At 46.2% G+C, this 13585-nt stretch overlaps 1 protein-coding gene across 4 annotated transcripts in view; it reads right to left on the bottom strand.

Annotated features, from left to right (window-relative positions):
- The window catches only part of FBLN2 (fibulin 2), a 106632-nt gene extending 93815 nt beyond the window's left edge, over positions 1–12817 (bottom strand). Inside the window, exon 1 of one of the 4 annotated variants that reach the window (XM_042806984.1) lies at positions 12683–12817. The gene's annotated coding sequence lies outside the window, so the exon portion shown is untranslated. Of the gene's footprint in view, positions 1–1102; positions 1209–12006; positions 12051–12554; positions 12631–12682 lie in introns of those variants that run through there. The other 3 variants (XM_042806985.1, XM_032995816.2, XM_032995815.2) reach the window with 3 other exon arrangements.
- Between the last annotated feature and the right edge of the window lie 768 nt (positions 12818–13585).

Below are 13585 nucleotides of genomic sequence, written 5' to 3'. Positions count from 1 at the left end.
CCCTAACATGCAACTCTTGTCACACGCGCCGGGAGCTGCGTGTGAGCTGTGCTCCAGCGGCTCAATGCTAAAGTTACACTTCTTAAATCACAAAACTACTACACACCAGTGCTTTTCAAAACCCGTTAGTGAAATGGCTAAGTAGATGACATTTACAGGCTCTAAGTGATAAGAATTATCATCTGAAAAGGTAGCTATTTAAGCCTACAAAGTTGTTATTTAAGACTATGTATGCAAGTGTACACAATTATTATAATCTCTTTGTGAAGCTCTCACATTGCTATAATAAAATTTGCAGAAGCAAAGCATTTTTAGCCCAACCATTACTACTCCCAGAGACAATGCATATATTTTTCCATCACATCAGATCCTGGACGGTGGGGGAAGGGCAGGAGTGGCGAGGAGGGGGAAATGCAACTTGAGAAGTGGTAAGTGTGTCAAAATCTAAATTACTTGGAGATATTTTGCAGCACAATCATCCTTTACGCTTGTGCAGCTCAGCTCATATGGCTCACATTCAGCCTGTCACACTGAATCATTGCTACTTCTTGACTTACATTAACAAAAGCAAACCTAACTTTCGCTTCAGTATGTGAGGTAAAATGCTCTCTGAATTCCCAGTCAAAAGGCCAGAAGCGGTAATAAAAATAATTTGTTTTGTGAGAGGCTCACTTCTGAGGAGAAGATAAAAAAAAGTTCACGAAGATCGGACTAATAGCACAAACATATGTGTTGCTTATGGAATATTTTGCAAAAAAAAAAAAAAAAAAAAAAAATCCGTACTGCAAAAAGCTTTGTCCACGAGCAGAGTAGACACAGCTTTAGCAGTCTTAACTAACAAAGCAAATCTGCCCCTATCTACTTAAGTCTTTAAAATGTATCAAACAAAAGATATTTAACAAGAGCTTTAGAGTCTGACGAACAGTTAGAAAGCAAATCTGGAAAACAAAGTACAAAATCAAAGAGAAACAGTCAGATACAATCTTTGCAACTAGCAGAAAACAAGGCACAAAAAAGCACAGCCAGCACTCAAACAAAGTTATTTCACATTTCCCCCAGTAAATTTGCAACAAATGTCCAGTTAGGAAGGATTTCTGCTGACCTGTGGATGTGCAGCAATGTAGATGCAGTGAGTTTTCCTATCACCTTTTGTTCCCAGCCATGTCAGCTGTGCTCTGCTCCAAGTGCTGCTCACACTCCCAAATCCCCTTTTCCAGCTCTATCTTAGGAACTGCCCAGATTTTGTAGTGTAATCTGAGCAGGGAAGTACCATGTGCCTATGATATGGTTAATTCACTTTTTACCCCCCACAATGCCTAAGGAAGCTGCTTCTCATTTCAAAGCGGTGCCTTGGGCCGCCTGACCCAGGCACAGCCGGGGCAGCACTGGGGCCACCTCCTCCACCCAAATGGGGCTGTTTAACAGCCCCTTCCCACCTACCAAACCCTATGATGGGGATTCACTGGGCACCTGAGGCCCTTGTCTCCCTTTCCCCAGGTGCCCAGCACAGAGGGGACCATAGCCCCCACACCGAAGGAGGCCAGCTCTCTTTTATCAGGGCCACCACCATCTCCATGGCCAACACCAACGCCTTCCACTGAGGCAGCTCTGGTAAGGCTCTGTGCGGCCCCTTGAGACCCAGCAAAGCCTGGGCATCTGGTCTGGGATCTTTGGCAACAAAGATGTTACGTGGATTGGGCTGCATTCCTCTCCAGTGTTGCCATCAGCTAAGTGAGAAACAATCTCAGTTTCTTCTAACAGAAGAAACCTTTCTACTACTACTACTACTAAATAATAATTAAAAAAAAAAGCCTCTAAACTTTCTTAAATTAATTCTCCTTTTAGTAGTCTTCTACCATTACTGATCTATTTCTATTTTGCATTTGCAATCATCATCATGTCTAACAAAGACTACACTTCTGAGAAGAAGGAAATTACTCTCCTTCCCAAATTCTGCACAGGGAAGAGTTAAACCAGTTGCGAAGCTGCCAAACACATATAGACCAGAGAAAGTGCAGAGGAGAAGGGGTAGAGTAGTCCTCGTCCTGTCACTCCAGCTCATCCAGCCCCAACCACAGCATCAGGTCCTAAGCACTGCACACGGAAGCCCAGGTGATTAACAACTAGCACCAATCTGGTGTAGGCTTTTCCTGAATGCTTACATCTTGAAAAGGGTAAAGTGCAAATTGTCAATGGTTGTGCTTTTCCCCAACTTTCCTGAAAGGAAATTCCACATAATCACAATGTCAACATTGCCAATCTCTCAAACACTGCTAAATCATATCACACAGGGAGGCTGAAGAAGCCCTGCTTGCCAAAGAAATGGAAGGCTTCTGTTATTCTGTCTGCCAACCCTAGGCAGATGGGGGAAGAGCAGATATAGCTGCTTTAAAACAGCTGAGAAAGGGCCCCTAAAAGAGATTAAAAGGGAGCAACAGTCAAGGATCTTGGAAAAGGGAGGATCCAAGACACAAAGATGGCAGAAAACAGAAAAGCTTTGGGGGAACTTTAACTCTCGGCCAGAAGAAGGCAAAGCAATTTCATGCAAGGAACCTGCTTTTTAAATTCTTGGCCTTATGAGTAACACCTGCAAATACCTTGTGTGGGATTTCTAATGATTGCATTATGCATCTGCAGAGATGTCCTTTCTTCAAACTCTAGACCTTTATTCTAAAGCAAAGGTGCTAGTTGCATCTTCCCTATTGCACAATTTACTAAACCCAGTTATGTTTGAAATCAGCATGTCTGTAACTTGAAATAACGTTCTATATAGGACCATTTCGGAGAAAAATATGCATTCTTCAATGATGAAATCAAGATCTCAGCTCAGAAATTTGATCTTGACCAGTTATAAGGATGATTGCTTACAAAAAGTAACAAAAAGAAAGAGAAGTGATCTCAAAGGTTAGGAATTGTGGCCAATAAATGTCTCTTTTGCTGGCTGCCTGCGTTGATGTCAACTCGTACCTCTGCCAGGCACAGGAATCATCACCACTGTGCCCTGGGCAGTGCTCCGTGGTCACCCCATTAATGTGGGAGTCTACACTCCCCCTCCCCGATTCATGTCGGCGACCCCTCTGATTTCTGCCCACCTCAAGCCCTCCAGGTCAGGGCCAGGCGCTGAGGGCTGCAGCGCTGGGGCAGGTCATTGCTAACTGCAGGAAGCCAGCTCTTCACCGCTAATTTCATTAGCTGGTAGAACAGGCTATGATTTGCTGAAATGATGATTAATCAGATCTTATTTTTCTCTAAGGCAGTTAATGAACAGCCAATTAAGTGTCTCAGTAATTCTGAAATAACAAAGGAATACTCTCTGAGTGACAACTAGCAGCTACTTAACAGCACAAGCCTGCATCACAGGAAAAGCCAGACTGGCTCAAAGGGCAGAAGATACATGACCAGAAGGTCCTTTCACCCACATCATCACAAAGCCATCTTTTTTTAATGCTTCAGACATTCCCTTAGCACTCAGAGGCCCTGTACTGGGCACTGTGCAGGTGCTGAGCATGCTAAGTGTGGTGCTCCACCACCCCATCCCCCTCACTGCTTGCTCCGGAGGCTTTGCTTTTTCCTCTGCACCCCAGGCTGCAGACACCCCCCCTTCCCAGATGCAGCTCTGCAGAGGGAACCGGCCACTGCCTCCAGCCCATCCCCTGCGCCCATCGCTGCTCCTCAGGCCTGTAAATGGTGAGGAGGGCCGGGGAGCACCCACAGCGCCGCACGGCCCCGGGACCGGGAGCTCCGGCTGGGTGCCTGGGAGAGAGGGCAGCACACTGCTATAGCAGCCCAGCACCCAGCTGGAAGAGCTGGGGCACCCACAGCCAGCAAGTTCAGCAAAGCAGTGGCCGTCTATCTTGTGGTTCAGTTCGTATCTTTTCGAGACTCCAAACAAATCCATGAATGCTTAATTTTGATCATATAAATCAGGATAAGCTTAAGATATATAAATACAACTTAGTGCAGTATCCAAAAAGCAAAGGAACGACATCTTTAAAAGAATCCATAATCTTGTTTTTTGAAGTATTTCTTCAGTGGGAATTGCGCTGGAGCAAAGAATGCAAAACCTAAAAGCGTCCAAGAGGGGGTCATGTGAAATTACTCTACTTCAAGATTTTTCCAAATTACTGACATTTTGATTCTGAATGCATTTTTAAGAATCTGCCAACAAACCATTTTTTACCATCAAAACAGATAATTTTTTGCAGTTTGTAACTGTCCTTTTTTCCAGTTTTTTTTTGTTTTTTTTTTTTTAAAAAGATTATGTAGAGAATTTATGCTATTTCTTCTGTAATCCACAATGACATTGCATATTTTTTTCAAATAAAAAGCAACACCCCCCCCCCCCCAAAAAAAAAAAAAAAGAACAAAGAACATCCTTTGTTTCAGGCAAAGAATTTCAGGAGAAACCACAAAATGTTCAAGCAAAACATTAAACATTTGATTTTCCACCCATTTTGCCAACAGTCTGAGTTTTCCCATAGTTCTAATATCAGTGTCATTAGGAAGGGGAGGGGAGGTAGGTCAGATGGGCGACACTCACACTGCAACTTAAAATCTGTGCTAATTGAATGAGGATGGAAACAGGACATGATTTGCAGAAAACATTCTTCTTCTTTAACTTAGCTTTTCTTTTAATGAGGAAAAGAGACCTACTTAATTTACCCATTCAGGAAAAAATGCCATTGAAAACCAACTAGAAGTTGTTACTGGCATTATTACACAAATCCTGGGCTCTGCTCCTGCTCGAGCGCTTGCCTGGGAGCACCTAGCTCTGCATCCCATCCTAGTGACTAATATGAATGTCATGTGCTTTGTGCTCTCAGGGCTAGGGCCCAAACATGAGGGTGCTGCTGATGGCAGATGTTACTTAGCCTCTTTCAATGAGTTTTAGAAAAGCAGGCTTATAAAGAAATGAAAACATTTCATTTTAAATCCAGTGGAGACTATTTTATTTAAAACACCCACGTTTGCTTGACATACTTCACTACCTATTTCAGTGGATTTTTTCCAGACATATTAGAATCGTGGCAGCACATGGAACCTTAGTTGCATGTTAAGAGTCCCACAGTGCCCAGCACTACACAAGCATACAACAAAATGCTATTTCTATCCTCAGAGGCAAGCAAGCACAAACTATAGAAATGTAACCAAGAATTAGAATTCAGTACATGCAACTGTCTAGTCTAGAGGTATGCTTCATCTTCATTATAAACATAATAAAGCAACAATTTATTTTTCCACTCGGTACAGAAGGAGGGATTTTCATAAACGTAAGTACATACCTGTGAGCTTCTTTTTTGATTACTAGCATCTTAGTTCATTCTATTTAAATGTAGGAATAAAAATAATGCACTCAAGTTAAGCTGTTTGCCCAAACTGAAGAGACATTAATATATGTTCTTGTTCTTTTACTCATCCTAAACGTTCAGATGCTTGCAACACCCCAGGGTATAGCGTACTATGTCAACACTTTGAGAAAAATGCAAAAATCTTAAAAAAAGAGAGATTGCTTATCATGTGCTGTTGTTATTAATGTCTGCATTTTAGAAGAAGCCTGCAAATTATTACCTTTATGTGCCTTCCACGGGACATATCCTCCTGGATATGCAAGCAGCCATGCTAGGAACCAAATGGCATGTCAGAAAGTAGATTACATTTTGGTTTTGTTCTAAAGGCAAACTAATGTTTCAGAGCATACTGTTGTTCCTCTTCCTAAGCAGATCCATTTACGCTGTTTACCAATTCAGAATTGAGGGGTAATCCCCCAAATCGTTCTGCTCTGTACAGTATCAGATTATATCCTTTCCAAGTGGCCACACAAGTTTCATACATTAAGCATACCCAGTCCTTCAAGATCATCAGATGGTATGTTATATTGACTATATGACAGAGCTCCATGCACAAGGCTGACTAGTTTAGAATAGGAAAACATGACATGCTACCAAATGTAAGCGTTCTGGTTATGAAAATTGAGTAAGTACAAAATAAGCCTCAACAGACTTGGTAGAGCCCCTGGGCAAGCCTCGGAAGCTCCGTAAGAAAGCCACTCTCCTTCACTAATGGCTTCATTAGGCTGTCTGTGAGCCTGGGGTGACCATCCTCGCTCCCAGGCGCAGTGGTGCTGGGGAGGAGACCTCCCGCTGCCTGTCCTTAGCCCAGCAACAGCCCAGCTCCCTTCAGATGTGGCTGGTCCAGCAGCCTCTCACAGTGCTCCCTAATTCACTTCAGGAAGGAAGGAGACAAACCCAAAAGCCAACAGGATTATCTTCACTAGTCTAATTAGTGGCTTGAGATAATCCACTCGATTTTGCCTAAAGCAAATTAGGAAGTGCTCATGCAAACTATGCAGTCAGTAGAGAGGAGGACTGCTACCTCCTGCCAGGCGGCAGTGACAGCAGTGGGAGGCAGTGACTGGGCACAGCCGCTACCAGGGGAAAAGGTCTGGTAGTGGGCAGAGATGTCAGCTACCTGCACAGATGCCCACCCTTGGCCGCAGTGCCAAGGGGTTTCAGAAGGTGCAAGCCAGGTCCAATAACTCTGCCCAGTCGAGTTGCTAGCATCTTCTTTGCCAACTCGGTTAAAAACCAGTAATACATTCTGCAAAGCAAAACTATATTAAAAATAAAATCAAATTGGGCTTTGGTATCAAAACTAAAATCTGGCAGCTTGCTCCCATGCAAAATCCATCACGAGTGATACATTGGTGGAGGACAGCTGGAACAAATCCATGACATTTAATGACATGGTAAAAGCAAACCTTGAGCAAACAACTTTAAATCATTTGAAATACTACTGTGAATAGATGAAACTTTACAGCACTCACATGCTACAATAATTAATCATTTCTAAACAGTTGGTTTTAATTCTTAAAAAAAATATCATCATTTGCAGAAGTAATTTTTTTTTCTCATTCCAGTTGTATATTTAAAGTAGCATTCTCCTGTGAAAAGTTTTCAGGCTGCACAACACTTCAGAGTTTTAAATGTATTCCGTCTCTCTCCTATCTAAAGAGTCATGACACCAGCAAAACTATTTTTCCAGCTTCTATCTTAATTTTCTTTTTTTATAAGACACCTGGCCTCCAAAGCCCAGTGCACAGTACAGAAAAGCAAGAGTACTAGAAATTGTTTCTATAACACTTCAAATGGGATTGTCACAGAAACACAGACAACAAATTGCCTTTTAATTTAAATGGGAATTCAAATCTCACAGGCATCCTCTAAATCTCTGTCCATGCATGCATATCCAGTATCATCCTAAACGGTTCACAAATTCTCAGGTAGAAGAACAGGTCTGTCCTTCTGTGGGTAAAATAGCTGTTCAATCTGAACCACACAGAAGACACCTGAAGGATTTCAGCCGGTCCTACTCGTGATGGCTGTCGCAGAGCACCAGTGACCTGTGAAATTTCCCAGAAAGAACTGTTAATGGGACCTGAGCTAAGAGCTGGGGGATAGGTACCAAGCTGAAATGATTTAGGACAGCATGAACGTGAGTGTAAGGGGCACATCTTAAGCTGATTCTGTCTGACAAACATGGTTACGTTGATACTGGACAAATGGCTCGGCTCCCATTTAAGCAAAGCCTGGGGGACACACAGACACTCTCTCCTGGATGTGGCTATAGCAGGAGTTGGCTGAGGACCAGCAGCTGGCTGGTAGTCCCCCACCGCATGTCTGGCAGGAGGGACAGAGAGAACATTGACTGCACCAGTGCAGACTCAGCTAATTTGAGTCAAAAACAAACGTGGTTTGAGCTAACCTGGCTGACTTTGCAGTGAGACGGATTAAGAACACCCATAAGACCCCTTCTTCCAGCTCTCTTGGGGTTATAATCTTTGCTGGTTATATTTTCTACTTCCAAAAAGTCATGTATCCATGCCCCAGGAATTGCTTTCTCTCTCTCCCTCCATCACAAGTCTAGACAAAACCACTTTAAGGTCCTTTTTTGACTATACATATACAGGTGTAAGGGGTTAGCAGTTACTAAAAGGTTTTGTGGATACAGGAAAAAATGAGCTCCTTGTCTCCAGTAGAGTCAAGAGTAAAAACCAGAACTGAACTAAAAGAACTTTCATGCTAAGAATTAAAGAAAAAAAAAATCCTACTAAAACAGGCAGGAAAGAGTCTATGATGTGAGGAAAGACACCTTTTCAGCCTTCACTTCACAACAAGGAGAGTGTGACATACTTCTTCACGACTTTTTCTCTCTAGGATCCCCTGAGCCCAGACCATCCCTCACGCCTAGGGCTGGACATGCAGCTGTACCACGGTGGGACCGCCAGCGCAGAAGCGCTTCTCACGCTCCCGTCTCCACCCACATCTCTACAATACTGGAATCCTGGCACCAGTTTGGACAGCTCGGCAGGCATTGCCTGCCTTCATTCATAAAAATGAGACCACACTGATGAAAGCCACAGGCTCTAGTGCACCCAGCAGTAAATGTCAGTGACGTGTCCCGGTCAAACATTTACTTCCACAGCCGCCCCTGCGCGGGAAGCCTGGGGGTCACATCTGGACAATGAAGTCAGGGCAAGTTCCGTGCGTGGATCAGCGACAGTGCTTAAACTTCCCCCTGATTTTGGATTCAATCCACAGAGTTCATTAGCAGACAAGACAGACAGGAATGTATATCTTTCTTAAAGCAGACCAGGAGATGTAATTAACACAGCTTAATTTTCATGAATAATATATTAGGTTCGTAACACACAAGAATGAAAAAGTAATTCAGAGGGTCTAGTCTTGCTCTAATGATGTTCAACAGAAGAAGGAGTGGATCCAGGTCACAAGTGAGCTGCGATGTCTTCATATCTAAGTGGGATATATGTTTGTTTCAACTGTTTGATTCCTTACAAAAAGACCACAATAATGTAAGCAGGAGAAAACAACCCACTTTTTCGAAAGCCCCTTTCAGAAGTCTCTTTCTTTTAGCTCCTGATCTATATGAACATGGAATCGGAAAAAGGACCTCTTGGGATATTAAATCCAGGCCCCTGTTATTAAAAGCAACACGTCACTTCCAGCAAAAAGCAAGGCTAGTATTATGCCAATGAGCTGGAAGGAAATCCAAATTTCTAATGCAAAAGAATGAGGGGAAAAGCTAAACAAAAGTGAATGCAAGAGACCATATCACTACATCAGAGACTTACTCTAAACACCCAGGCTGTTGGTACATCTAAGAGGAGATAAGAGGCAGAATAATTAAGAGTCAAGGTTCTTTCTGCCACTAGGGATCTGCATACAACTTAGAAAAGAAACACCTCACTACAGTTCAGCCCTGGGACAGAGGAGGAAGGGGAACTTTCCGGCAGGCACAGCCCTCTCCCAGGGCAGTGTGAGGCCACCTGAGATCATGGTTGCCCCAGGGTTGAAGGCTCATGGAAGAGACAAGCAGCCCCTGGCACTGGGGGGCTCTGGTTCCTTCAGGGCATGATGCTGAAAAGCCAGAAGGCAGCTCTACAAAAGCATGTGCCCATGTCTTTCAGTAACCACAAAAATCTCTGGATAATTTAAGGGACACTTCTGGTTTTTCCAGAAGCTGTTAAATCCCACCTCTTACCCACAGTCTAGGGGAAGAAACTCTCAGGCATGGAAAAGTTTCCAAAGAACAGCTTGAAAGAGAAGACCAACATTGTAAACATTTGTCATCTCCCAGAATAAAGGAAAGAAGGCAGCTGTGAAAGGCATGGTTGGCAGTGGGCTTGGTTTGGTTTCCATGGGATGCAAAATCTAAGGACACAAGGATGACAAGGAAGGACAGCCTGAGGTACCCTCCATACCCAACAGTCTCCATGCAGATTTTGAGAACTGAGCAGATACCAGACACTACAACGAGAGGCATAGGAGCCCTCCGAGGTTCCAACACACACAAGGCACAAAAAGCATAAATTTTCATGTGGAATGAAAGCAGGTCACAGCCTGGAGATGGGCTGTAACTACTATCTGCCCCTCCAAATCCAGAAGAACAGACATCCACAGGGCTGGAGTGGTTCTGGCAGTGTGGAAATGCCCCAGCACTGACCCTCCTGTTGTTGAGGAACTGTCCAGCAAACCAAAATATTTCCAAAAAGTGAAATAGCAGGGCTCAATACCAACCAGAGAGAAGGCAGCTGAGATGATGCCATTTCCTCACTGCACTGCTGCTCTATAGCAATCTACCAGCAGAGCCCAAAGCCAGCCTGGGATGTCTGCTGGGCTTCATCTTGCACCTATGCAGGTGTAAAGCTACACCCAGGAGCACGCCGGTGCAGACTCCTGTGTGCTCAGGGGCCCCTGCCAGTGGGCCAACTGATCCTCAGCTGTGCTCACCCAACCAGCCCTCAGGCACGTGGGCTGTTGTTGCTCTCCCATGCTGCATGCCTGAGCCAGACAGAAGGTGCTGATGGCACTGGAATGTCACCTTTAATGTCACCAAGCACCCTGGGACTCGCTGCCCATCATCGCCCCTGAAAGACTACCTACCACTCAGTGCACAAAATTGCATAAAGATGGCTTCTTCCAGCTCAGATAAATTTAGAAGTGTATCATGCCACCTTATCACCTAATGCAACTTAGAAAGTATTAAAGTGGATGGATGGATGGATGGATGGATGGATGGATGGATGGATGGATGGATGGAAGGAAGGAAAAGAATAAGAGATCTCTCCAATCACAGCAACTGATTTGAATTAAAAGAAAACCCATTTTTTCCTAGTATTTAAATACACTGCAAGGCTAACGTTTACCTATTATTTATCCCAGTATAACTTGCAAAGCAGCTTACTATGGTATGCTCAGACCAGCAGTCCCACAAAAGTGAAATCCCTGAGGAGCTACCAGAACTGAAGGCCTCAGCTGCTTTGACATCATTTTCTTGTCTTTACTGGAAAAGGTAAAGCTCCAGCCATCACACTGAATTCAATAAATCCTGCTCAGAGCCTTGACTGTAACACAGAATACATGGATGCAATTAAAATAATATGGCTGTTGAAGAATAAGGCAGCACTGGAAAAGGTTTGCCAACACAGTAATGCCAATTAAGGGTGTGATTTCTGGATGATATTTTTACACCAACACCAGCCCTATTAATGCTGGTGTAACTGTCTTCAAAGTGATTTTGAAGGTCCAGCTTGGGAAAAGAAGCTGTTAAAAGACCCTTTTTTGGCCTCTATAGGCCCCATTCTGCCATTAGGGGAAAATATTTCATATTAAAAATAGTTTCATCCATTCCACTAATAAGGGTGTTTTATGTCTATAAAGCTGTATCTTTCTCAGATAATGTTACACCCATTAACTGGGTACCGCAAGCTGCAGGCTCGGTGGCTAAATGACGGTCTAGCCAAGTTATAAGTAGAGCCATGTTTATGGGATGTGCTCACAGCCTCGCTCTGCAACCGAAAGGACAAGGGTGCCTAAAACTAAAATGTCCCATGAGGAGGAGCAGGAAAGGCGAGAATTCGGGTGCTGATGGTCTGTTAGAAAACCACAGGAACAGATACACTCTCAAGCACCACCCCTCTACTCATCACCTAAGGGCGCAAAGAAACAAAATTCAGTACTAAAATAACTCGGCAATAAGAATACCAACATCTTTTCCTTCAGTACTGAAGGCCTGGAGAACAAACTCAATGTCAGTGTGGCACCGCTCTGCCCAAAGGCTCTTCCTGCCCGTGGCCCCCAAGCCCCCCGGCCTCTGGGCTGGCTCCCCGCGGGTGGCCCAGCTCCGCCGACCCCCGGCTCCAGCACAAGCCTGTGGGTGACAGGAGGAAGAGATAAGGTGAGGGGAGGCACGGGGCAGAGAACAGGCTGGCTCTGGCTCAAGGCCCGACCGCGCCGACAGTGATTCTGCTGCTGGGGGCTGGATTTTTCCACCGATCCTACAAGGCTGGTCCCCCAGCTCTCCCCGGCACAGCCCCCCTGTCCCGCTCTGCCGGGGGAGGCAGCCTGCAAGCGCTCGCACCAGGCGCGGCTCGCTCCAGGAATCTATGCACACCAGCAAAAACAGGCAGAAAACACTTTTCTTAGTTACCCCGTGTATTTTTTCCTCTTCCTTTCAAACTTCCCGTTGGTTTTCGTTAAGCTCACACGAGGCGAGCAAGCCTGCACAACTCGGAGAACGCGTTCATGGAACAATTTTGCCAGATTTCCCCCCACCTCCAAATGACATTTGATTTGCCAACACTCCCACCGAACCGCAGGCTGCTCTCGCCTCCACCCAGAGAGTTGTTTTCAATAAAGCAACAGCTCTGAAACATCTACGGCAACTTTTTTTTCTTTTTTTTGACAATTTGCCACTTTCGGAACAACGAAAAAAAAAAAAAATAGGAAAGGAGAAAGAGAAGAGAAACGGCGTAAGGAGATATTTGTGTATTTGTCCCAGTAGCCTGGAAGGGGCTGCTGCAGCCGGCTCCGCTCCGCCCGGCACCGGCACCGGCACCGGCACCGGCACCGGCACCGGCAGCGGCACCGGGACCGGCGGGCGGCCCGGGACCTCCCGCTGGGCTCCGCGGGGGCGGCTCAGCGCTGAACCTCCGCGGAGCGGCAGCCGCGCCCGCGCTCCCCCGCCGCTCCACTTACCGCCCCGCTCCGCGCCGCGCCGCGCCGCTCCGCTCCGCGGGGGAAGGGGCGAGGGGACCCCGGGAACCGGAGGGAGGGGCCGGAAAGCTGCGGCGGGGCTGAGCGGCGGCGCGGGGTGTTTGTCTAACCTGACACCGGGGGGGCTGGTGCCGAGGCGCTGCGCTCCGCGGCCGGGGCTGCGCCGGCCGGGCGGGAGCCACCCCGGGGAGCCCGCGGAGCGGGGCTGGACGTGCTGGAACAATGAGATCGGCTGTTTTATAACGCTCACGTGGAGGAGAAAAGCCTGCATCCTTGTTCCTGGGGTTTTCAATTAGGGGGAAAAAAAAAAATACATAAAGAAGTGGGAGGTGAAAGCCGAGCCCCCACGCCTGCCGTACCTGGGTTTACTCAGGTTAAGCCCACTCGGTCAATCGGCTTCAAAATCTTGCTTTTAATTTTCTTTTTGTCCCACTGCTGCTTACTGAGATCCATGGGGCCCCAGATGCCATAAGCTGCCATGGAGGCATTTGGTGATTTTGATCTTTACATCGAGAGGGTCCAGTTGTCATATGACAATAGAGACTGTTTATAGAAAGGCATCCTGGTATAAATTAGAGACAAGACCCTGGGAAGAACAAAGTCACTGCAGCGTTATGTCACCGAGAAAACACCCCTTAGAGGGTCTTAAGAATAATAACTGGGGGTGCCTTCTCCCGGCCAGGCAGCAGGGAGGTGCCTGCAAGCACAGGGGCTCGCTCCAGCACCCTGCCTGGTCAGAGGGAGCCTGTCTCCCTGGCTGGGGAGTGCTGGGACCTCCCTTTGGGGCCCCAAGCTCAGCTCCCCCCTGCATTTTTGCCCCTTCAGCACAAGGTTCCAGCCCTTAGGCCGGCTGTAGGGTCAGCCCCCAACCTCTGCAACAAGCCCCAGGGCCGGGAGCACAGGGGACGCCCGGCTGGGCTGTTTTCGCGCTGCAGAACGCCTCCATCTTCTCAGGCATTTAGTTACAGGCGGAAGGGACTGACCAAACACCCCCTGCACGTCCAGGCCTCACT

The sequence above is a fragment of the Tyto alba genome, unplaced genomic scaffold (genome assembly GCF_018691265.1).
Source record: "Tyto alba isolate M040663 unplaced genomic scaffold, T.alba_DEE_v4.0 Super-Scaffold_49, whole genome shotgun sequence".
Classification (NCBI taxonomy): domain Eukaryota; kingdom Metazoa; phylum Chordata; class Aves; order Strigiformes; family Tytonidae; genus Tyto; species Tyto alba.
The sequence above is the reverse complement of the archived record's forward strand: the minus strand, read 5'-3'. Positions and strand labels throughout refer to the sequence as shown.